The 27,385-nt window shown below is 28.3% G+C and overlaps 1 long non-coding RNA gene across 1 annotated transcript in view; it reads left to right on the top strand.

Annotated features, from left to right (window-relative positions):
• The first annotated feature begins 3,930 nt into the window (after positions 1-3,930).
• Positions 3,931-27,385, top strand: part of LOC134709922 (uncharacterized) — a 66,528-nt gene continuing 43,073 nt past the window's right edge. The window contains exons 1-2 of the long non-coding RNA XR_010106075.1: positions 3,931-4,216; positions 4,804-4,886. This is a non-coding gene — a long non-coding RNA (uncharacterized LOC134709922). The remainder of the gene's footprint in view (positions 4,217-4,803; positions 4,887-27,385) is intronic.

The raw sequence follows: 27,385 nt of genomic DNA, 5'->3' as shown, positions 1-27,385 counted from the left end.
GACTAATCTAGTGACATAGTGTGCAATGAACCACAAATATGAACTGTTAAAAAAAAAATGCTTTTAATAGGAATAACATTAGTAATTTAAGAGTTCAGGCAAAAAGTCGTAAAAACATTCGAACACATATATCTTATCTAATTTTAATCTGATGCTTTTTGTTATCTATTAATCATGCTTTTCTTTGTCTAATATGTTCTCCTTTTTATTTGTATTGTAGTCCTGTAATATTACCAGTCAGGGGCATTACTTAAACAAGTAACAATTAAAATTACCTATACACGTAATGTTGAAAACAAGGCTAATTTAAATATAACTTATATAAGTTATGTTTCTGAATATTATTTTTATAGGTGTCCAAGAATACAGATTTTACTAGCTTTAAATAATGTTCACAGTTATCTGGTTATTTTTCCCTTGATATATAAAAACTAATTCTTCAGAAACACTATTGAACTTTCCGACGCACTAATCTTTCATACCGACGCTTCTGGGTCAAAGATTGGTCTCTTGGGACTATTACATTGTCATTTTCCTCTAAAATCTTGAAGGTAGACTGATATAAATAGATAGATAATTGTGAATTAATAAAGAACTGAAGTTATTTATAATTTGTAACCTAAATCAATTACATATGTGCCTTAGATAAGTGTAATTGTTGTTTTTTTCAAAAATGTTTAAAATAACTTATTGAAGTAATATTTTTGTCATTATTTTCAAAGTAACCCGTTATCTCTATACTCCTCTCAAATCTGATAAATTCTTTATTTTATGATATAAAATGTTGTTTAAAATCATGAAAACTACATTTAGTCTATGTTTCTATTGAAAATAAAAATAACTCTATTAAGTATTTCTTTTATTTTTAAAATAAAAAAATACTTACATAAGTAATTATTTTTTATTAACTTGTTTAAGTTACGCCCCTGACTGATTATGTTGTCATTTCAATGTTATATTTAACTTTGCCATTAAAGTGCGAGGTATGGCATGCCATAAAACCAGGTTCAACCCACCACTTTGATTCCCCTTTAAAAGTGTCCTGTACCAAGTCAGGAAGGTGGCCATTGTTATAACATTGTTCGTTTCTGTGTGTGTTGCATTTTAACGTTGAGTCGTTTGTGTTTTCTCTTACTTTTGAGATATTGAGATAAGACGTGGCACAGTACTTGTCTATCCCAAATTCATGTACTGTGGATTCATTATTATTCGTTGGATACCAATTTTCGGGGGTTTCGTGGGTAGAGGTGAACCACGAATTCAAATGTTCAACGAATAATATATTTCAATAGCTTTATATACAGAGATTGGCAAAACCACGAAATCAAATATTCATGAAAATGCAAGTTTTCAGCTATCCACGAAAATTGATACCCACGAAAAAAAATATATCCACAGTATTTGGTTTTGATGTTATATTTGTTATTCTCGTGGTGTTTTGTCTGTTGCTTGGTCCGTTTCTGTGTGTGGTGCGTTTCGGTGTTGTGTCGTTGTTCTCCTCTTATATTTAATGCGTTTCCCTCGGTTTAAGTGTTTGTTACCCCGATTTTGTTTTTGTCCATGGATTTATGAGTTTTGAACAGCAGTATACTACTGTTGTCTTTATTCTGCAACCAAGGTAACTGATTATCCCCCCCCCCCCAAAAAAAAAAATGAACTTCATTGTTTTAGTGTTCACTGTTTCTTTTGTACAATTATAAATTACTACAAAAATATACAAGTATTAACAATTTTGTATTTCTATTTTTAGGATACTTTTTGATTTCTTGGAATAGTTTCTTAAAATCAGAACCATACATCTTGGACAAATTTTTGTAAACAGACATTCAAATAACTGTTAGTAAACATGCAAAACACCGCGATCAAGACAACCAACTGCACATTTAGTCTTCCTATTATAACGGCGATCTTGTATGTAGTTTAGGTTTGTGAATAATATTTTCTAAACGTAAAAAGTAAAATAAAAAAAATACTGAACTTAGAGGAAAATCAATTTGGAAAGTCCATAATCACATGGCAAAACCAAATAACAAAACGCATAGACAAGAACACATATTCCTGACTTGGTACAGGCATTTTCAAATGTAGAAAATGGTGAATTAAACCTGATTTTATAGCGGTAACCCTCTGACTTTGGTGACAATTATTTTATAAGTAATTGCAAACAATATGACGTTTTTTAATTGCATGGGAAGTTTTCAACACATCAAAGCTGGTGACAAATTATGTCAAACAAATAGATAGACACTGCTATCAATAGATTCTTTAAATGAACATACAATTGGTAACGTACAATTTCAGACAATAAGTCGTTAACGCATTCGAACTCATGTATCTGCATTCGTGGATATTGATTATTTTTGTAAAACAATTATTGATCTGAAACAAATTTAGTATATACGGGTTTCTATTGTATTTTGATAACTTGCTTCATTAATATACAATTGTTGACGATTTGTAATAATTAATTTTACAAGAATTTTAATGCTTAAGGAATACTCTCATTAGATTTGACGCAAACGTTGCGGCAACTTTTCCAGACAGGGATAGTCGAATGACTGTAAGAAAGAAAGCTTAACACCAAGATCAAGGTATTTCACTGTACATTTATCATGTTTATGCTATCTTATATAACGGCAGAGTATAATGTGGTTAAATTTTGGGAAACATATTGACCAAAAAAAGTAGCCACGTAAGACAGTCTTATTTATCAAAAATTGCGAAAAATGACATTTTCTACTGTTAGGAGGGTTTTGAAAAGACAAAACTAATGACAGATGTGCAATAAAACACAAATAAGAATATCTATAAAAAGATGCTTTTGATAAACATTACAGTTGTGATGTAATATTTCAGATAAACAGTCATAAACATATTCCGCACAATATCTGCATTTGAGCTTACTGATTATTTTTGTGAAGAAAAACAAATTACGAACTTAATCAAATTAAGTGATCACTGTTTAATATTTCATTAATATACAACAATTTACTATTTGTTTCTTTTCATGACACCAGAATTTCAAAACGTGTATTATATATAAGAAATGACAATAAATAATCTCACAGCATTAATAGCCAACATTTCGGCGACTTTTTAGACAGGTATATTGGAATGACTGTAAGAAAAATAGCAAAACATGAAGATCACGATATTTAACTGTACATTTATGTTATCATGTATAACGATCCAGTGTAGTGTGGTTTGAATTCTTATAAACATATTGACTAAGTAAAGAGTCAAGTAAGACAGTTTTATGTTTTAGAATTTACGAATAAAAACTCATTTTTCTATTGTAAGGAAAGTTTTTAAAAAGACAAAGCTAATGACAAATGTGCAATAAAACACACATAGGCACTCTTATGAAAAGATGCTTTTAATGATCATTGTTTTGGCAACGTTATATTTCAGACAATCAGTCGTAAACGCATTTGAATACATATATCGGCATCTGATAATATTTGTAAAAAAAAACTTTATAAACTTAATTTCTCAATAATTAAACAACATAAACAGCAAACACCTCGGCGATTGTTTCAGGCTAGAATACTCGTTTGACGGTTAGAAAAAAAGCAAAACATGAACATCAAGATATTTAACTGTACATTAATATTGTTTTATATAACGTCACCCCGTAATGTGGTTTAATTTTGATAACCATTTTGACCCAAAGACGTAGCCACGTAAAAAAGTCTTATTTATAAAAATTACAAATAGAATAAAGGTTTGCTATTGTTAAGAGAGTTGTTTAAAAGACGAAGGTAGTAACATAGTGTACAACATGTACAATGAAACATAAATAAGCACAGTTATATAAAAAATTGCTTTCAATACGAAAAACATTGGTAATTTAAGAGTTCAGACAAATAGTCGTAAAAACATTCGAACACATATATCTGCACCCAAGGTAACTGATTATTCCCCCCCCCCCCCCCCCCCAAAAAAAAAAAGATAATGTTTTTAGTGTACACTGTTTCTTTTGTACAATTACAACTTACTACATACATATACAAATATTGACAATTTTTTTTTCTATTTTTAGGATACTTTTTGATTTCTTGGAATAGTTTCTTCAAATCAGAAGTATACATTTTGGACAAATTTTTGTAAACTGGTATTCAAATAACTGTTAATAAACATGCAAAACACCGCTATCAAGACAACCAACTGCACATTTAGTCTTCCTATTATAACGGCGATCTTGAATGTAGTTCAGGTTTGTGAATAATATTTACTAAACGTTAAAAGTAAAATAACAAAAAAATACTTAACTTTGAGGAAAATCAATTTGGAAATTCCATAATCACATGGCAAAACCTAATACCAAAACGCATCAAAAACGAATGGACAAAAACTCATATTCCTGACTTGGTACAGGCATGTTCAAATTTAGAAAATGGTGAATTAAACCTGGTTTCATAGCGGTAACCCTCTGACTTTGGTGACAGTCTCATAAAATTCCGTTATATTTACAAAAGCTTATTTTATGAGTAATTACAAATGATATGAACTGGTGACAAATTATGCAAAAATATATAGGCAATGCTATTAATAGATACTTTAAATGAACATACAATTGGTAACGTAAAATTTCAGACAATTAGTCGTTAAGGCATCCGAACACATGTATCTGCATTCGTGGATATTGATTATTTTTGTAAAACAATTATTGATCTGAAACAAATTTAGTATATACGGGTTTCTATTGTATTTTGATTACTTACTTCATTAATATACAATTGTTGACGATTTGTAATAATTAATTTTACAAGAATTTTAATGCTTAAGGAATACTCTCATTAGATTTGACGCAAACGTTGCGGCAACTTTTCCAGACAGGGATAGTCGAATGACTGTAAGAAAGAAAGCTTAACACCAAGATCAAGGTATTTCACTGTACATTTATCATGTTTATGTTATCTTATATAACGGCACACTGTAATATGGTTTAATTTTGATAAACATATTAACCCAAAAATGTAGCCACGTAAAACAGTACTATTAATAAGAAATAACGAATAAAATGACGTTTTTCTATTGTTTGGAGAGTTTTAAAAAAGAAAAACCTAGTGACAATTGTGCAATAAAACACAAATAAGCCCTTCTATAAAAAGATGTTTATTATAAACATAACATTGGTAACGTCGTATTTCAGACAATTACTCGTACACGCATTCGAACACAGATGTCTACATTTGAGCTGACTGATTATTTTTGTAAAAAAAAGACTTTATGAACTTTAACACATTTAGTGATCACTGTGTAATATTTATTTAATATACAATTATTGACTATTTGCTACTATTACTCTTACTGGAATTTGACAACTTGTCAAAAAATCTAATAACATTAACATCAAAAATTTCGGCGACTTTTCAGACATGAATATTCAACTGACTGTTAGAAAAACAGCATTACATCAAGATCAAGATATCTAACTGTACGTTTATGTCATCATACATAACGGCCCAGTGTAATGTGGTTTAATTTTGATAAATATATTGACCCAGACATTAAGCCACGTAAGATAGTCTTATTTTTAAGAAAATGCGAAAAAATAACGTTTTTCAATTGCATAGGAAAATTTCAACACATCAAAGCTGGTGACAAATTATGCCAAAAAAAATATAGGCACTGCTATCAATAGATGCTATAAAGGAACATACAATTGGTTACGTATTTTTTAGACAAGAAGTCGTAAATGCATTCGAACACATGAATCTGCATTCGCGGATATTGATTATTTTTGTAAACACGAGATAAACCTCAAACAAATTTAGTATACACTGTTTTCTATTGTTCATTTATAACTTACTTCATTAATATACAATTATTTACGATTAGTAATTATTAATTTCACTAGAGATTCAAAACTTAAAGAATACTCTTAAAAAATAAGACGCAAAAATTTCGGCGACTTTTCAGACATGAATATTCGACTGACTGTTAGAAAAACAGCATTACATTAAGATCAAGATATTTAACTGGACATTTATGTTATCTTATATAACGGCACACTGTAATATGGTTTAATTTTGATAAACATATTAACCCAAAAATGTAGCAACGTAAAACAGTACTATTAATAAGAAATAACGAATAAAATGACGTTTTTCTATTGTTTGGAGAGTTTTAAAAAAGAAAAACCTAGTGACAATTGTGCAATAAAACACAAATAAGCATTTCTATAAAAAGATGTTTATAATAAACATAACATTGGTAACGTCGTATTTCAGACAATTACTCGTACACGCATTCGAACACAGATGTCTACATTTGAGCTGACTGATTATTTTTGTAAAAAAAAGACTTTATGAACTTTAACACATTTAGTGATCACTGTGTAATATTTATTTAATATACAATTATTGACTATTTGCTACTATTACTCTTACTGGAATTTGACAACTTGTCAAAAAATCTAATAACATTAACATCAAAAATTTCGGCGACTTTTCAGACATGAATATTCAACTGACTGTTAGAAAAACAGCATTACATCAAGATCAAGATATCTAACTGTACGTTTATGTCATCATACATAACGGCCCAGTGTAATGTGGTTTAATTTTGATAAATATATTGACCCAGACATAAAGCCACGTAAGATAGTCTTATTTTTAAGAAAATGCGAAAAAATAACGTTTTTCAATTGCATAGGAAAATTTCAACACATCAAAGCTGGTGACAAATTATGCCAAAAAAAATATAGGCACTGCTATCAATAGATGCTATAAAGGAACATACAATTGGTTACGTATTTTTTAGACAAGAAGTCGTAAATGCATTCGAACACATGAATCTGCATTCGCGGATATTGATTATTTTTGTAAACACGAGATAAACCTCAAACAAATTTAGTATACACTGTTTTCTATTGTTCATTTATAACTTACTTCATTAATATACAATTATTTACGATTAGTAATTATTAATTTCACTAGAATTTCAAAACTTAAAGAATACTCTTAAAAAATAAGACGCAAAAATTTCGGCGACTTTTCAGACATGAATATTCGACTGACTGTTAGAAAAACAGCATTACATTAAGATCAAGATATTTAACTGGACATTTATGTTATCTTATATAACGGCACACTGTAATATGGTTTAATTTTGATAAACATATTAACCCAAAAATGTAGCCACGTAAAACAGTACTATTAATAAGAAATAACGAATAAAATGACGTTTTTCTATTGTTTGGAGAGTTTTAAAAAAGAAAACCTAGTGACAATTGTGCAATAAAACACAAATAAGCATTTCTATAAAAAGATGTTTATAATAAACATAACATTGGTAACGTCGTATTTCAGACAATTACTCGTACACGCATTCGAACACAGATGTCTACATTTGAGCTGACTGATTATTTTTGTAAAAAAAAGACTTTATGAACTTTAACACATTTAGTGATCACTGTGTAATATTTATTTAATATACAATTATTGACTATTTGCTACTATTACTCTTACTGGAATTTGACAACTTGTCAAAAAATCTAATAACATTAACATCAAAAATTTCGGCGACTTTTCAGACATGAATATTCAACTGACTGTTAGAAAAACAGCATAACATCAAGATCAAGATATCTAACTGTACGTTTATGTCATCATACATAACGGCCCAGTGTAATGTGGTTTAATTTTGATAAATATATTGACCCAGACATTAAGCCACGTAAGATAGTCTTATTTTTAAGAAAATGCGAAAAATAACGTTTTTCAATTGCATAGGAAAATTTCAACACATCAAAGCTGGTGACAAATTATGCCAAAAAAAATATAGGCACTGCTATCAATAGATGCTATAAAGGAACATACAATTGGTTACGTATTTTTTAGACAAGAAGTCGTAAATGCATTCGAACACATGAATCTGCATTCGCGGATATTGATTATTTTTGTAAACACGAGATAAACCTCAAACAAATTTAGTATACACTGTTTTCTATTGTTCATTTATAACTTACTTCATTAATATACAATTATTTACGATTAGTAATTATTAATTTCACTAGAATTTCAAAACTTAAAGAATACTCTTAAAAAATAAGACGCAAAAATTTCGGCGACTTTTCAGACATGAATATTCGACTGACTGTTAGAAAAACAGCATTACATTAAGATCAAGATATTTAACTGGACATTTATGTTATCTTATATAACGGCACACTGTAATATGGTTTAATTTTGATAAACATATTAACCCAAAAATGTAGCCACGTAAAACAGTACTATTAATAAGAAATAACGAATAAAATGACGTTTTTCTATTGTTTGGAGAGTTTTAAAAAAGAAAACCTAGTGACAATTGTGCAATAAAACACAAATAAGCATTTCTATAAAAAGATGTTTATAATAAACATAACATTGGTAACGTCGTATTTCAGACAATTACTCGTACACGCATTCGAACACAGATGTCTACATTTGAGCTGACTGATTATTTTTGTAAAAAAAAGACTTTATGAACTTTAACACATTTAGTGATCACTGTGTAATATTTATTTAATATACAATTATTGACTATTTGCTACTATTACTCTTACTGGAATTTGACAACTTGTCAAAAAATCTAATAACATTAACATCAAAAATTTCGGCGACTTTTCAGACATGAATATTCAACTGACTGTTAGAAAAACAGCATTACATCAAGATCAAGATATCTAACTACGTTTATGTCATCATACATAACGGCCCAGTGTAATGTGGTTTAATTTTGATAAATATATTGACCCAGACATTAAGCCACGTAAGATAGTCTTATTTTTAAGAAAATGCGAAAAAATAACGTTTTTCAATTGCATAGGAAAATTTCAACACATCAAAGCTGGTGACAAATTATGCCAAAAAAAATATAGGCACTGCTATCAATAGATGCTATAAAGGAACATACAATTGGTTACGTATTTTTTAGACAAGAAGTCGTAAATGCATTCGAACACATGAATCTGCATTCGCGGATATTGATTATTTTTGTAAACACGAGATAAACCTCAAACAAATTTAGTATACACTGTTTTCTATTGTTCATTTATAACTTACTTCATTAATATACAATTATTTACGATTAGTAATTATTAATTTCACTAGAATTTCAAAACTTAAAGAATACTCTTAAAAAATAAGACGCAAAAATTTCGGCGACTTTTCAGACATGAATATTCGACTGACTGTTAGAAAAACAGCATTACATTAAGATCAAGATATTTAACTGGACATTTATGTTATCTTATATAACGGCACACTGTAATATGGTTTAATTTTGATAAACATATTAACCCAAAAATGTAGCCACGTAAAACAGTACTATTAATAAGAAATAACGAATAAAATGACGTTTTTCTATTGTTTGGAGAGTTTTAAAAAAGAAAACCTAGTGACAATTGTGCAATAAAACACAAATAAGCATTTCTATAAAAAGATGTTTATAATAAACATAACATTGGTAACGTCGTATTTCAGACAATTACTCGTACACGCATTCGAACACAGATGTCTACATTTGAGCTGACTGATTATTTTTGTAAAAAAAAGACTTTATGAACTTTAACACATTTAGTGATCACTGTGTAATATTTATTTAATATACAATTATTGACTATTTGCTACTATTACTCTTACTGGAATTTGACAACTTGTCAAAAAATCTAATAACATTAACATCAAAAATTTCGGCGACTTTTCAGACATGAATATTCAACTGACTGTTAGAAAAACAGCATTACATCAATATCAAGATATCTAACTGTACGTTTATGTCATCATACATAACGGCCCAGTGTAATGTGGTTTAATTTTGATAAATATATTGACTCAGACATTAAGCCACGTAAGATAGTCTTATTTTTAAGAAAATGCGAAAAAATAACGTTTTTCAATTGCATAGGAAAATTTCAACACATCAAAGCTGGTGACAAATTATGCCAAAAAAAATATAGGCACTGCTATTAATAGATGCTATAAAGGAACATACAATTGGTTACGTATTTTTTAGACAAGAAGTCGTAAATGCATTCGAACACATGAATCTGCATTCGCGGATATTGATTATTTTTGTAAACACGAGATAAACCTCAAACAAATTTAGTATACACTGTTTTCTATTGTTCATTTATAACTTACTTCATTAATATACAATTATTTACGATTAGTAATTATTAATTTCACTAGAATTTCAAAACTTAAAGAATACTCTTAAAAAATAAGACGCAAAAATTTCGGCGACTTTTCAGACATGAATATTCGACTGACTGTTAGAAAAACAGCATTACATTAAGATCAAGATATTTAACTGGACATTTATGTTATCTTATATAACGGCACACTGTAATATGGTTTAATTTTGATAAACATATTAACCCAAAAATGTAGCCACGTAAAATAGTACTATTAATAAGAAATAACGAATAAAATGACGTTTTTCTATTGTTTGGAGAGTTTTAAAAAAGAAAAACCTAGTGACAATTGTGCAATAAAACACAAATAAGCATTTCTATAAAAAGATGTTTATAATAAACATAACATTGGTAACGTCGTATTTCAGACAATTACTCGTACACGCATTCGAACACAGATGTCTACATTTGAGCTGACTGATTATTTTTGTAAAAAAAAGACTTTATGAACTTTAACACATTTAGTGATCACTGTGTAATATTTATTTAATATACAATTATTGACTATTTGCTACTATTACTCTTACTGGAATTTGACAACTTGTCAAAAAATCTAATAACATTAACATCAAAAATTTCGGCGACTTTTCAGACATGAATATTCAACTGACTGTTAGAAAAACAGCATTACATCAAGATCAAGATATCTAACTACGTTTATGTCATCATACATAACGGCCCAGTGTAATGTGGTTTAATTTTGATAAATATATTGACCCAGACATTAAGCCACGTAAGATAGTCTTATTTTTAAGAAAATGCGAAAAAATAACATTTTTCAATTGCATAGGAAAATTTCAACACATCAAAGCTGGTGACAAATTATGCCAAAAAAAATATAGGCACTGCTATCAATAGATGCTATAAAGGAACATACAATTGGTTACGTATTTTTTAGACAAGAAGTCGTAAATGCATTCGAACACATGAATCTGCATTCGCGGATATTGATTATTTTTGTAAACACGAGATAAACCTCAAACAAATTTAGTATACACTGTTTTCTATTGTTCATTTATAACTTACTTCATTAATATACAATTATTTACGATTAGTAATTATTAATTTCACTAGAATTTCAAAACTTAAAGAATACTCTTAAAAAATAAGACGCAAAAATTTCGGCGACTTTTCAGACATGAATATTCGACTGACTGTTAGAAAAACAGCATTACATTAAGATCAAGATATTTAACTGGACATTTATGTTATCTTATATAACGGCACACTGTAATATGGTTTAATTTTGATAAACATATTAACCCAAAAATGTAGCCACGTAAAACAGTACTATTAATAAGAAATAACGAATAAAATGACGTTTTTCTATTGTTTGGAGAGTTTTAAAAAAGAAAACCTAGTGACAATTGTGCAATAAAACACTAATAAGCATTTCTATAAAAAGATGTTTATAATAAACATAACATTGGTAACGTCGTATTTCAGACAATTACTCGTACACGCATTCGAACACAGATGTCTACATTTGAGCTGACTGATTATTTTTGTAAAAAAAAGACTTTATGAACTTTAACACATTTAGTGATCACTGTGTAATATTTATTTAATATACAATTATTGACTATTTGCTACTATTACTCTTACTGGAATTTGACAACTTGTCAAAAAATCTAATAACATTAACATCAAAAATTTCGGCGACTTTTCAGACATGAATATTCAACTGACTGTTAGAAAAACAGCATTACATCAATATCAAGATATCTAACTGTACGTTTATGTCATCATACATAACGGCCCAGTGTAATGTGGTTTAATTTTGATAAATATATTGACTCAGACATTAAGCCACGTAAGATAGTCTTATTTTTAAGAAAATGCGAAAAAATAACGTTTTTCAATTGCATAGGAAAATTTCAACACATCAAAGCTGGTGACAAATTATGCCAAAAAAAATATAGGCACTGCTATTAATAGATGCTATAAAGGAACATACAATTGGTTACGTATTTTTTAGACAAGAAGTCGTAAATGCATTCGAACACATGAATCTGCATTCGCGGATATTGATTATTTTTGTAAACACGAGATAAACCTCAAACAAATTTAGTATACACTGTTTTCTATTGTTCATTTATAACTTACTTCATTAATATACAATTATTTACGATTAGTAATTATTAATTTCACTAGAATTTCAAAACTTAAAGAATACTCTTAAAAAATAAGACGCAAAAATTTCGGCGACTTTTCAGACATGAATATTCGACTGACTGTTAGAAAAACAGCATTACATTAAGATCAAGATATTTAACTGGACATTTATGTTATCTTATATAACGGCACACTGTAATATGGTTTAATTTTGATAAACATATTAACCCAAAAATGTAGCCACGTAAAATAGTACTATTAATAAGAAATAACGAATAAAATGACGTTTTTCTATTGTTTGGAGAGTTTTAAAAAAGAAAAACCTAGTGACAATTGTGCAATAAAACACAAATAAGCATTTCTATAAAAAGATGTTTATAATAAACATAACATTGGTAACGTCGTATTTCAGACAATTACTCGTACACGCATTCGAACACAGATGTCTACATTTGAGCTGACTGATTATTTTTGTAAAAAAAAGACTTTATGAACTTTAACACATTTAGTGATCACTGTGTAATATTTATTTAATATACAATTATTGACTATTTGCTACTATTACTCTTACTGGAATTTGACAACTTGTCAAAAAATCTAATAACATTAACATCAAAAATTTCGGCGACTTTTCAGACATGAATATTCAACTGACTGTTAGAAAAACAGCATTACATCAAGATCAAGATATCTAACTACGTTTATGTCATCATACATAACGGCCCAGTGTAATGTGGTTTAATTTTGATAAATATATTGACCCAGACATTAAGCCACGTAAGATAGTCTTATTTTTAAGAAAATGCGAAAAAATAACGTTTTTCAATTGCATAGGAAAATTTCAACACATCAAAGCTGGTGACAAATTATGCCAAAAAAAATATAGGCACTGCTATCAATAGATGCTATAAAGGAACATACAATTGGTTACGTATTTTTTAGACAAGAAGTCGTAAATGCATTAGAACACATGAATCTGCATTCGCGGATATTGATTATTTTTGTAAACACGAGATAAACCTCAAACAAATTTAGTATACACTGTTTTCTATTGTTCATTTATAACTTACTTCATTAATATACAATTATTTACGATTAGTAATTATTAATTTCACTAGAATTTCAAAACTTAAAGAATACTCTTAAAAAATAAGACGCAAAAATTTCGGCGACTTTTCGGACATGAATATTCGACTGACTGTTAGAAAAACAGCATTACATTAAGATCAAGATATTTAACTGGACATTTATGTTATCTTATATAACGGCACACTGTAATATGGTTTAATTTTGATAAACATATTAACCCAAAAATGTAGCCACGTAAAACAGTACTATTAATAAGAAATAACGAATAAAATGACGTTTTTCTATTGTTTGGAGAGTTTTAAAAAAGAAAACCTAGTGACAATTGTGCAATAAAACACAAATAAGCATTTCTATAAAAAGATGTTTATAATAAACATAACATTGGTAACGTCGTATTTCAGACAATTACTCGTACACGCATTCGAACACAGATGAACTTTAACACATTTAGTGATCACTGTGTAATATTTATTTAATATACAATTATTGACTATTTGCTACTATTACTCTTACTGGAATTTGACAACTTGTCAAAAAATCTAATAACATTAACATCAAAAATTTCGGCGACTTTTCAGACATGAATATTCAACTGACTGTTAGAAAAACAGCATTACATCAATATCAAGATATCTAACTGTACGTTTATGTCATCATACATAACGGCCCAGTGTAATGTGGTTTAATTTTGATAAATATATTGACTCAGACATTAAGCCACGTAAGATAGTCTTATTTTTAAGAAAATGCGAAAAAATAACGTTTTTCAATTGCATAGGAAAATTTCAACACATCAAAGCTGGTGACAAATTATGCCAAAAAAAATATAGGCACTGCTATTAATAGATGCTATAAAGGAACATACAATTGGTTACGTATTTTTTAGACAAGAAGTCGTAAATGCATTCGAACACATGAATCTGCATTCGCGGATATTGATTATTTTTGTAAACACGAGATAAACCTCAAACAAATTTAGTATACACTGTTTTCTATTGTTCATTTATAACTTACTTCATTAATATACAATTATTTACGATTAGTAATTATTAATTTCACTAGAATTTCAAAACTTAAAGAATACTCTTAAAAAATAAGACGCAAAAATTTCGGCGACTTTTCAGACATGAATATTCGACTGACTGTTAGAAAAACAGCATTACATGAAGATCAAGATATTTAACTGGACATTTATGTTATCTTATATAACGGCACATTATAATATGGTTTAATTTTAATAAACATATTAACCTAAAAATGTAGCCACGTAAAACAGTATTATTCATAAGAAATAACGAACAAAATGACGTTTTTCTATTGTTTTGAGAGTTTTAAAAAAGAAAAACCTAGTGACAATTGTAAAATAAAACACAAATAAGCATTTCTATAAAAAGATATTTATAATAAACATAACATTGGTAACGTCGTATTTCAGACAATTACTTGTACGTACACGCATTCGAACACAGATGCCTACATTTGAGCTGACTACTTATTTTTGTAAACAAAGACTTTATGAACTTTAACAAATTTAGTGATCACTGTGTTATATTTCTTTAATATTCAATTATTGACTATTTGCTACTATTAATTTTACTAGAATTTGAAAACTTGTCAAAAAATTTAACATTAACAGCAAATATTTCGGCGACTTTTCAGACATGAATATTCAACTGACTTAGAAAAACAGCATTACATCAAGATCAAGATATCTAACTGTACGTTTATGTCATCATACATAACGACCCAGTGTAATGTGGTTTAATTTTGATAAACATATTGACCCAGACATTAAGCCACGTAAGACAGTCTTTTTTATAAGAAAATGCGAAAAAATAACGTTTTTCAATTGCATGGGAAGTTTTCAACACATTATGGTGACAAATTATGCCAAAAAAAATATAGGCACTGCTATCAATAGATGCTATAAAGGAACATACAATTGGTTACGTATTTTTTAGACAAGAAGTCGTAAATGCATTAGAACACATGAATCTGCATTCGCGGATATTGATTATTTTTGTAAACACGAGATAAACCTCAAACAAATTTAGTATACACTGTTTTCTATTGTTCATTTATAACTTACTTCATTAATATACAATTATTTACGATTAGTAATTATTAATTTCACTAGAATTTCAAAACTTAAAGAATACTCTTAAAAAATAAGACGCAAAAATTTCGGCGACTTTTCGGACATGAATATTCGACTGACTGTTAGAAAAACAGCATTACATTAAGATCAAGATATTTAACTGGACATTTATGTTATCTTATATAACGGCACACTGTAATATGGTTTAATTTTGATAAACATATTAACCCAAAAATGTAGCCACGTAAAACAGTACTATTAATAAGAAATAACGAATAAAATGACGTTTTTCTATTGTTTGGAGAGTTTTAAAAAAGAAAACCTAGTGACAATTGTGCAATAAAACACAAATAAGCATTTCTATAAAAAGATGTAACGTCGTATTTCAGACAATTACTCGTACACGCATTCGAACACAGATGTCTACATTTGAGCTGACTGATTATTTTTGTAAAAAAAAGACTTTATGAACTTTAACACATTTAGTGATCACTGTGTAATATTTATTTAATATACAATTATTGACTATTTGCTACTATTACTCTTACTGGAATTTGACAACTTGTCAAAAAATCTAATAACATTAACATCAAAAATTTCGGCGACTTTTCAGACATGAATATTCAACTGACTGTTAGAAAAACAGCATTACATCAAGATCAAGATATCTAACTACGTTTATGTCATCATACATAACGGCCCAGTGTAATGTGGTTTAATTTTGATAAATATATTGACCCAGACATTAAGCCACGTAAGATAGTCTTATTTTTAAGAAAATGCGAAAAAATAACGTTTTTCAATTGCATGGGAAGTTTTCAACACATTATGGTGACAAATTATGCCAAAAAAAATATAGGCACTGCTATCAATAGATGCTTTAAAGGAACATACAATTGCCAACGTAATATTGTAGACAATTAGTCGTAAACACATTCGAACACATGTATCTGCATTCGTGAATATTGATTATTTTTGTAAACATGTGATTGATCTCAAACAAATTTAGTATACACTGTTTTCTTTTAAACATTGATAACTTACTTCATTAATATACAATTATTTACGATTTGTAATTATTAATTTCACTAGAATTTCAAAAAATGAAGAATACTCTTAAAAGATAAGACGCAAAAATTTCGGGGACTTTTCAGACATGAATATTCGACTGACTGTTAGAAAAACAGCATAACATCAAGATCAAGATATTTAACTGGACATTTATGTTATCTTATATAACGGCACACTGTTATATGGTTTAATTTTGATAAACATATGAACCTAAAAAAGTAGCCAAGTAAAACAGTATTATTCATAAGAAATAACGAATAAAATGACGTTTTTCTATTGTTTGGAGAGTTTTAAAAAAGAAAAACCTAGTGACAATTGTGCAATAAAACACAAATAAGCATTTCTATAAAAAGATATTTATAATAAACATAACATTGGTAACGTCGTATTTCAGAATATTACTCGTACACGCATTCGAACACAGATGCCTACATTTGAGCTGACTAATTATTTTTGTAAACAAAGACTTTATGAACTTTAACAAATTTAGTGATCACTGTGTTATATTTCTTTAATATACAATTATTGACTATTTTCTACTATTAATTTTACTAGAATTTGAAAACTTGTCAAAAAATCTAATAACATTAACATCAAAAATTTCGGCGACTTTTCAGACATGAATATTCGACTGACTGTCAGAAAAACAGCATTACATCAAGATCAAGATATCTAACTGTACTTTTATGTCATCATACATAACGGCCCAGTGTAATGTGGTTTAATTTTGATAAACATATTGACCCAGACATTAAGCCACGTAAGACAGTCTTATTTTTAAGAAAATGCGACAAAATAACGTTTTTCAATTGCATGGGAAGTTTTCAACACATCAAAGCTGGTGACAAATTATGCCAAAATAAATATAGGCACTGCTATCAATAGATTCCTTAAAGGAACATACAATTGGTAACGTAATATTTTAGACAATTAGTCGTAAACACATTCGAACACATGTATCTGCATTTGTGGATATTGATTATTTTTGTAAACATATGATTGATCTCAAAAAAATTTAGTATACACTGTTTTCTATTTTACATTGATAACTTACTTCATTCATATACAATTATTTACGATTTGTAATTATTAATTTCACTACAATTTCAAAACTTGAAGAATACTCCTAAAAAATAAGACGCAAAAATTTCGGCGTCTTTTTCAGACATGAATATTCGGCTGACTGTTAGAAAAACAGCATTACATCAAGATCAAGATATTTAACTGGACATTTATGTTATCTTATATAACGGCACACTGTAATATGGTTTAATTTTGATAAACATATTAACCCAAAAATGTAGCCACGCAAATCAGTATTATTCATAAGAAATAACGAATACAATGACGTTTTTCTATTGTTTAGAGAGTTTTAAAAAAGAAAAACTTAGTGACAATTGTGCAATAAAACACAAATAAGCATTTCTATAAAAAGATGTTTATAATAAACATAACATTGGTAGCGTTGGTTTTCAGAAAACTACTCGTACACGCATTCGAACACAGATGTCTACATTTGAGCTAACTGATTATTTTTGTAAAAAAAAGACTTTATGAACTTTAACACATTAAGTGATCACTGTGTAATATTTCTTTAATATACAATCATTAACTATTTGCTACTATTAATTTTACTAGAATTTGAAAACTTGTCAAAAAATCTAATAACATTAATAGCAAAAATTTCGGCGACTTTTGAGACATGAATTTGCAACGAACTGTTAGAAAAACAGCATTACATCAAGATCAAGATATCTAACTGTACTTTTATGTCATCAAACATAACGGCCCAGTGTAGTGTGGTTTAATTTTGATAAACATATTGACCCAGACATTAAGCCACGTAAGACAGTCTTATTTTTAAGAAAATGCGAAAAAATAACGTTTTTCAATTGCATGGGAAGTTTTCAACACATCAAAGCTGGTGACAAATTATGCCAAAAAAAAAAGTAGGCACTGCTATCAATAGATGCTTTAAAGGAACATACAATTGGCAACGTAATATTTAGACAATTAGTCGTAAACACATTCGAACACATGTATCTGCATTCGCGGATATTGATTATTTTTGTAAACATGTGATTGATCTCAAACAAATTTAGTATACACTGTTTTCTATTGTACATTGATAATTTACTTCATTAATACACAATTATTTACGATTTGTGATAGTTAATTTCACTAGAATTTCAAAACTTAAAGAATACTCTTCAAAGATAAGACGCAAAAATTTCGGCGACTTTTCAGACATGAATATTCGACTGACTGTTAGAAAAATAGCATAACATCAAGATCAAGATATTTAACTGGACATTTATGTTATCTTATATAAGGGCACACTGTTATATGGTTTAATTTTGATAAACATATGAACCTAAAAAAGTAGCCAAGTAAAACAGTATTATTCATAAGAAATAACGAATAAAATGACGTTTTTCTATTGTTTGGAGAGTTTTAGAAAAGAAAAACCTAGTGACAATTGTAAAATAAAACACAAATAAGCATTTCTATAATAAAATGTTTATAATAAACATAACATTGGTAACGTCGTATTTCAGAAAACTACTCGTACACGCATTCGAACACAGATCTCTACATTTGAGCTAGCTGTTTTTTTTTTATAAAAAAAAAGACTTTATGAACTTCAACAAATTTAGTGATCACTGTGTAATATTTCTTTAGTATACAATTATTGACTATTTGCTACTATTACTCTGACTAGAATTTGACAACTTGTCAAAAAATCTAATAATATTAACATCAAAAATTTCGGCGACTTTTCAGACATGAATATTCAACTGACTGTTAGAAAAACAGCATTACATCAAGATCAAGATATCTAACTGTACTTTTATGTCATCAAACATAACGGCCCAGTGTAATGTTGTTTAATTTTGATAAACATATTGACCTAGACATTAAGCCACGTAAGACAGTCTTATTTATAAGAAAATGCAAAAAAATAACGTTTTTCAATTGCATGGGAAAATTTCAACACATCAAAGCTGGTGACAAATTATGCCAAAAAAAATATAGGCACTGCTATCAATAGATGTTATAAAGGAACATACAATTGGTTACGTATTTTTTTAGACAAGAAGTCGTAAACGCATTCGAACACATGAATCTGCATTCGCGGATATTGATTATTTTTGTAAACACGAGATAAACCTCAAACAAATTTAGTATACACTGTTTTCTATTGTTCATTTATAACTTACTTCATTAATATACAATTATTTACGATTAGTAATTATTAATTTCACTAGAATTTCAAAACTTAAAGAATACTCTTAAAAATTAAGACGCAAAAATTTCGGCGACTTTTCAGACATGAATATTCGACTGACTGTTAGAAAAACAGCATTACATTAAGATCAAGATATTTAACTGGACATTTATGTTATCTTATATAACGGCACACTGTTATATGGTTTAATTTTGATAAACATATTAACCCAAAAATGTAGCCACGTAAAACAGTACTATTAATAAGAAATAACGAATAAAATGACGTTTTTCTATTGTTTGGAGAGTTTTAAAAAAGAAAACCTAGTGACAATTGTGCAATAAAACACAAATAAGCATTTCTATAAAAAGATGTTTATAATAAACATAAAATTGGTAACGTTGCATTTCAGAAAACTACCCGTGCACGCATTCGAACACAGATGTCTACATTTGAGCTAACTGATTATTTTTGTAAAAAAAAGACTTTATGAACTTTAACAAATTTAGTGATCACTGTGTAATATTTCTTTAATATACAATCATTGACTATTTGCTACTATTAATTTTACTAGAATTTGAAAACTTGTCAAAAAATCTAATAACATTAACATAAAAAATTTCGGCGACTTTTCAGACATGAATATTCAACTGACTGTTAGAAAAACAGCATTACATCAAGATCAAGATATCTAACTGTACTTTTATGTAATCATACATAACGGCCCAGTGTAATGTGGTTTAATTTTGATAAACATATTGACCCAGACATTAAGCCACGTAAGATATTCTTATTTTTAAGAAAATGCGAAAAAATAACGTTTTTCAATTGCATGGGAAGTTTTCAACACATCAAAGCTGGTGACAAATTATGCCAAAAAAAATATAGGCACTGCTATCAATAGATGCTTTAAAGGAACATACAATTGGCAACGTGATATTTTAGACAATTAGTCGTAAACACATTCGAACACATGTATCTGCATTCGCGGATATTGATTATTTTTGTAAACATGTGATTGATCTCAAACAAATTTAGAATACACTGTTTTCTATTAAACATTGATAACTTACTTCATTAATATACAATTATTTACGATTTGTAATTATTAATTTCACTAGAATTACAAAAAATGAAGAATACTCTTAAAAGATAAGACGCAAAAATTTCGGCGACTTTTCAGACATGAATATTCGACTGACTGTTAGAAAAACAGCATAACATCAAGATCAAGATATATAACTGGACATTTATGTTATCTTAAATAGCGGCACACTGTTATATGGTTTAATTTTGATAAACATATGAACCTAAAAAAGTAGCCAAGTAAAACAGTATTATTCATAAGAAATAACGAATAAAATGACGTTTTTCTATTTTTTGGAGAGTTTTAAAAAAGAAAAACCTAGTGACAATTGTGCAATAAAACACAAATAAGCATTTCTATAAAAAGATATTTATAATAAACATAACATTGGTAACGTCGTATTTCAGACAATTACTCGTACACGCATTCGAACACAGATGCGTACATTTGAGCTGACTAATTATTTTTGTAAACAAAGACTTTATGAACTTTAACAAATTTAGTGATCACTGTGTTATATTTCTTTAATATACAAATATTGACTATTTGCTACTATTAATTTTACTAGAATTTGAAAACTTGTCAAAAAATCTAATAACATTAACATAAAAAATTTCGGCGACTTTTCAGACATGAATATTCAACTGACTGTTAGAAAAACAGCATTACATCAAGATCAAGATATCTAACTGAACGTTTATGTCATCATACATAACGGCCCAGTGTAATGTGGTTTAATTTTGATAAATATATTGACCCAGACATAAAGCCACGTAAGATAGTCTTATTTTTAAGAAAATGCGAAAAATAACGTTTTTCAATTGCATAGGAAAATTTCAACACATCAAAGCTGGTGACAAATTATGCCAAAAAAAATATAGGCACTGCTATCAATAGATGCTATAAAGGAACATACAATTGGTTACGTATTGTTTAAGACAAGAGGTCGTTAGCGCATTCGAACACATGAATCTGCATTCGCGGATATTGATTATTTTTGTAAACACGAGATAAACCTCAAACAAATTTAGTATACACTGTTTTCTATTGTTTATTTATAACTTACTTCATTAATATACAATTATTTACGATTAGTAATTATTAATTTCACTAGAATTTCAAAACTTAAAGAATACTCTTAAAAAATAAGACGCAAAAATTTCGGCGACTTTTCAGACATGAATATTCGACTGACTGTTAGAAAAACAGCATTACATTAAGATCAAGATATTTAACTGGACATTTATGTTATCTTATATAACGGCACACTGTAATATGGTTTAATTTTGATAAACATATTAACCCAAAAATGTAGCCACGTAAAACAGTACTATTAATAAGAAATAACGAATAAAATGACGTTTTTCTATTGTTTGGAGAGTTTTAAAAAAGAAAACCTAGTGACAATTGTGCAATAAAACACAAATAAGCATTTCTATAAAAAGATGTTTATAATAAACATAACATTGGTAACGTCGTATTTCAGACAATTACTCGTACACGCATTCGAACACAGATGTCTACATTTGAGCTGACTGATTATTTTTGTAAAAAAAAGACTTTATGAACTTTAACACATTTAGTGATCACTGTGTAATATTTATTTAATATACTATTATTGACTATTTGCTACTATTACTCTTACTGGAATTTGACAACTTGTCAAAAAATCTAATAACATTAACATCAAAAATTTCGGCGACTTTTCAGACATGAATATTCAACTGACTGTTAGAAAAACAGCATTACATCAAGATCAAGATATCTAACTGTACGTTTATGTCATCATACATAACGACCCAGTGTAATGTGGTTTAAATTTGATAAATATATTGACCCAGACATTAAGCCACGTAAGATAGTCTTATTTTTAAGAAAATGCGAAAAAATAACGTTTTTCAATTGCATAGGAAAATTTCAACACATCAAAGCTGGTGACAAATTATGCCAAAAAAAATATAGGCACTGCTATCAATAGATGCTATAAAGGAACATACAATTGGTTACGTATTTTTTAGACAAGAAGTCGTAAATGCATTCGAACACATGAATCTGCATTCGCGGATATTGATTATTTTTGTAAACACGAGATAAACCTCAAACAAATTTAGTATACACTGTTTTCTATTGTTCATTTATAACTTACTTCATTAATATACAATTATTTACGATTAGTAATTATTAATTTCACTACAATTTCAAAACTTGAAGAATACTCCTAAAAAATAAGACGCAAAAATTTCGGCGTCTTTTTCAGACATGAATATTCGGCTGACTGTTAGAAAAACAGCATTACATCAAGATCAAGATATTTAACTGGACATTTATGTTATCTTATATAACGGCACACTGTAATATGGTTTAATTTTGATAAACATATTAACCCAAAAATGTAGCCACGCAAAACAGTATTATTCATAAGAAATAACGAATACAATGACGTTTTTCTATTGTTTAGAGAGTTTGAAAAAAGAAAAACTTAGTGACAATTGTGCAATAAAACACAAATAAGCGTTTCTTTAAAAAGATGTTTATAATAAACATAACATTGGTAGCGTTGGTTTTCAGAAAACTACTCGTACACGCATTCGAACACAGATGTCTACATTTGAGCTAACTGATTATTTTTGTAAAAAAAAGACTTTATGAACTTTAACACATTAAGTGATCACTGTGTAATATTTCTTTAATATACAATCATTAACTATTTGCTACTATTAATTTTACTAGAATTTGAAAACTTGTCAAAAAATCTAATAACATTAATAGCAAAAATTTCGGCGACTTTTGAGACATGAATTTGCAACTGACTGTTAGAAAAACAGCATTACATCAAGATCAAGATATTTAACTGGACATTTATGTTATCTTATATAACGGCACACTGTAATATGGTTTAATTTTGATAAACATATTAACCCAAAAATGTAGCCACGCAAAACAGTATTATTCATAAGAAATAACGAATACAATGACGTTTTTCTATTGTTTAGAGAGTTTTAAAAAAGAAAAACTTAGTGACAATTGTGCAATAAAACACAAATAAGCATTTCTATAAAAAGATGTTTATAATAAACATAACATTGGTAGCGTTGGTTTTCAGAAAACTACTCGTACACGCATTCGAACACAGATGTCTACATTTGAGCTAACTGATTATTTTTGTAAAAAAAAGACTTTATGAACTTTAACACATTTAGTGATCACTGTGTAATATTTCTTTAATATACAATCATTAACTATTTGCTACTATTAATTTTACTAGAATTTGAAAACTTGTCAAAAAATCTAATAACATTAATAGCAAAAATTTCGGCGACTTTTGAGACATGAATTTGCAACGGACTGTTAGAAAAACAGCATTACATCAAGATCAAGATATCTAACTGTACTTTTATGTCATCAAACATAACGGCCCAATGTAGTGTGGTTTAATTTTGATAAACATATTGACCCAGACATTAAGCCACGTAAGACAGTCTTATTTTTAAGAAAATGCGAAAAAATAACGTTTTTCAATTGCATGGGAAGTTTTCAACACATCAAAGCTGGTGACAAATTATGCCAAAAAAAAAGTAGGCACTGCTATCAATAGATGCTTTAAAGGAACATACAATTGGCAACGTAATATTTAGACAATTAGTCGTAAACACATTCGAACACATGTATCTGCATTCGCGGATATTGATTATTTTTGTAAACCTGTGATTGATCTCAAACAAATTTAGTATACACTGTTTTCTATTGTACATTGATAACTTACTTCATTAATACACAATTATTTACGATTTGTGATAGTTAATTTCACTAGAATTTCAAAACTTAAAGAATACTCTTCAAAGATAAGACGCAAAAATTTCGGCGACTTTTCAGACATGAATATTCGACTGACTGTTAGAAAAACAGCATAACATCAAGATCAAGATATTTAACTGGACATTTATGTTATCTTATATAAGGGCACACTGTTATATGGTTTAATTTTGATAAACATATGAACCTAAAAAAGTAGCCAAGTAAAACAGTATTATTCATCAGAAATAACGAATAAAATGACGTTTTTCTATTGTTTGGAGAATTTTAGAAAAGAAAAACCTAGTGACAATTGTAAAATAAAACACAAATAAGCATTTCTATAAAAAAATGTTTATAATAAACATAACATTGGTAACGTCGTATTTCAGAAAACTACTCGTACACGCATTCGAACACAGATCTCTACATTTGAGCTAGCTGTTTTTTTTTTTATAAAAAAAAGACTTTATGAACTTCAACAAATTTAGTGATCACTGTGTAATATTTCTTTAGTATACAATTATTGACTATTTGCTACTATTACTCTGACTAGAATTTGACAACTTGTCAAAAAATCTAATAATATTAACATCAAAAATTTCGGCGACTTTTCAGACATGAATATTCAACTGACTGTTAGAAAAACAGCATTACATCAAGATCAAGATATCTAACTGTACTTTTATGTCATCAAACATAACGGCCCAGTGTAATGTTGTTTAATTTTGATAAACATATTGACCTAGACATTAAGCCACGTAAGACAGTCTTATTTATAAGAAAATGCAAAAAAATAACGTTTTTCAATTGCATGGGAAAATTTCAACACATCAAAGCTGGTGACAAATTATGCCAAAAAAATATAGGCACTGCTATCAATAGATGCTATAAAGGAACATACAATTGGTTACGTATTTTTTTAGACAAGAAGTCGTAAACGCATTCGAACACATGAATCTGCATTCGCGGATATTGATTATTTTTGTAAACACGAGATAAACCTCAAACAAATTTAGTATACACTGTTTTCTATTGTTCATTTATAACTTACTTCATTAATATACAATTATTTACGATTAGTAATTATTAATTTCACTAGAATTTCAAAACTTAAAGAATACTTTTAAAAAATAAGACGCAAAAATTTCGGCGACTTTTCAGACATGAATATTCCACTGACTGTTAGAAAAACAGCATTACATGAAGATCAAGATATTTAACTGGACATTTATGTTATCTTATATAACGGCACATTATAATATGATTTAATTTTAATAAACATATTAACCTAAAAATGTAGCCACGTAAAACAGTATTATTCATAAGAAATAACGAACAAAATGACGTTTTTCTATTGTTTTGAGAGTTTTAAAAAAGAAAAACCTAGTGACAATTGTAAAATAAAACACAAATAAGCATTTCTATAAAAAGATATTTATAATAAACATAACATTGGTAACGTCGTTTTTCAGACAATTACTTGTACGTACACGCATTCGAACACAGATGCCTACATTTGAGCTGACTAATTATTTTTGTAAACAAAGACTTTATGAACTTTAACAAATTTAGTGATCACTGTGTTATATTTCTTTAATATACAAATATTGACTATTTGCTACTATTAATTTTACTAGAATTTGAAAACTTGTCAAAAAATTTAACATTAACAGCAAATATTTCAGCGACTTTTCAGACATGAATATTGAACTGACTGTTAGAAAAACAGCATTACATCAAGATCAAGATATCTAACTGTACGTTTATGTCATCATACATAACGACCCAGTGTAATGTGGTTTAATTTTGATAAACATATTGACCCAGACATTAAGCCACGTAAGACAGTCTTTTTTATAAGAAAATGCGAAAAAATAACGTTATTCAATTGCATGGGAAGTTTTCAACACATTATGGTGACAAATTATGCCCCAAAAAATATAGGCACTGCTATCAATAGATGCTTTAAAGGAACATACAATTGCCAACGTAATATTTTAGACAATTAGTCGTAAACACATTCGAACACATGTATCTGCATTCGTGGATATTGATTATTTTTGTAAACATGTGATTGATCTCAAACAAATTTAGTATACACTGTTTTCTTTTAAACATTGATAACTTACTTCATTAATATACAATTATTTACGATTTGTAATTATTAATTTCACTAGAATTTCAAAAAATGAAGAATACTCTTAAAAGATAAGACGCAAAAATTTCGGCGACTTTTCAGACATGAATATTCGACTGACTGTTAGAAAAACAGCATAACATCAAGATCAAGATATTTAACTGGACATTTATGTTATCTTATATAACGGCACACTGTTATATGGTTTAATTTTGATAAACATATGAACCTAAAAAAGTAGCCAAGTAAAACAGTATTATTCATAAGAAATAACGAATAAAATGACGTTTTTCTTTTGTTTGGAGAGTTTTAAAAAAGAAAAACCTAGTGACAATTGTGCAATAAAACACAAATAAGCATTTCTATAAAAAGATATTTATAATAAACATAACATTGGTAACGTCGTATTTCAGAATATTACTCGTACACGCATTCGAACACAGATGCCTACATTTGAGCTGACTAATTATTTTTGTAAACAAAGACTTTATGAACTTTAACAAATTTAGTGATCACTGTGTTATATTTCTTTAATATACAATTATTGACTATTTTCTACTATTAATTTTACTAGAATT

The sequence above is a fragment of the Mytilus trossulus genome, chromosome 1, assembly GCF_036588685.1.
Source record: "Mytilus trossulus isolate FHL-02 chromosome 1, PNRI_Mtr1.1.1.hap1, whole genome shotgun sequence".
NCBI classification, from domain to species: domain Eukaryota; kingdom Metazoa; phylum Mollusca; class Bivalvia; order Mytilida; family Mytilidae; genus Mytilus; species Mytilus trossulus.
Note: the sequence above shows the minus strand (reverse complement) of the source record. Positions and strands in the feature narration are given on the sequence as shown.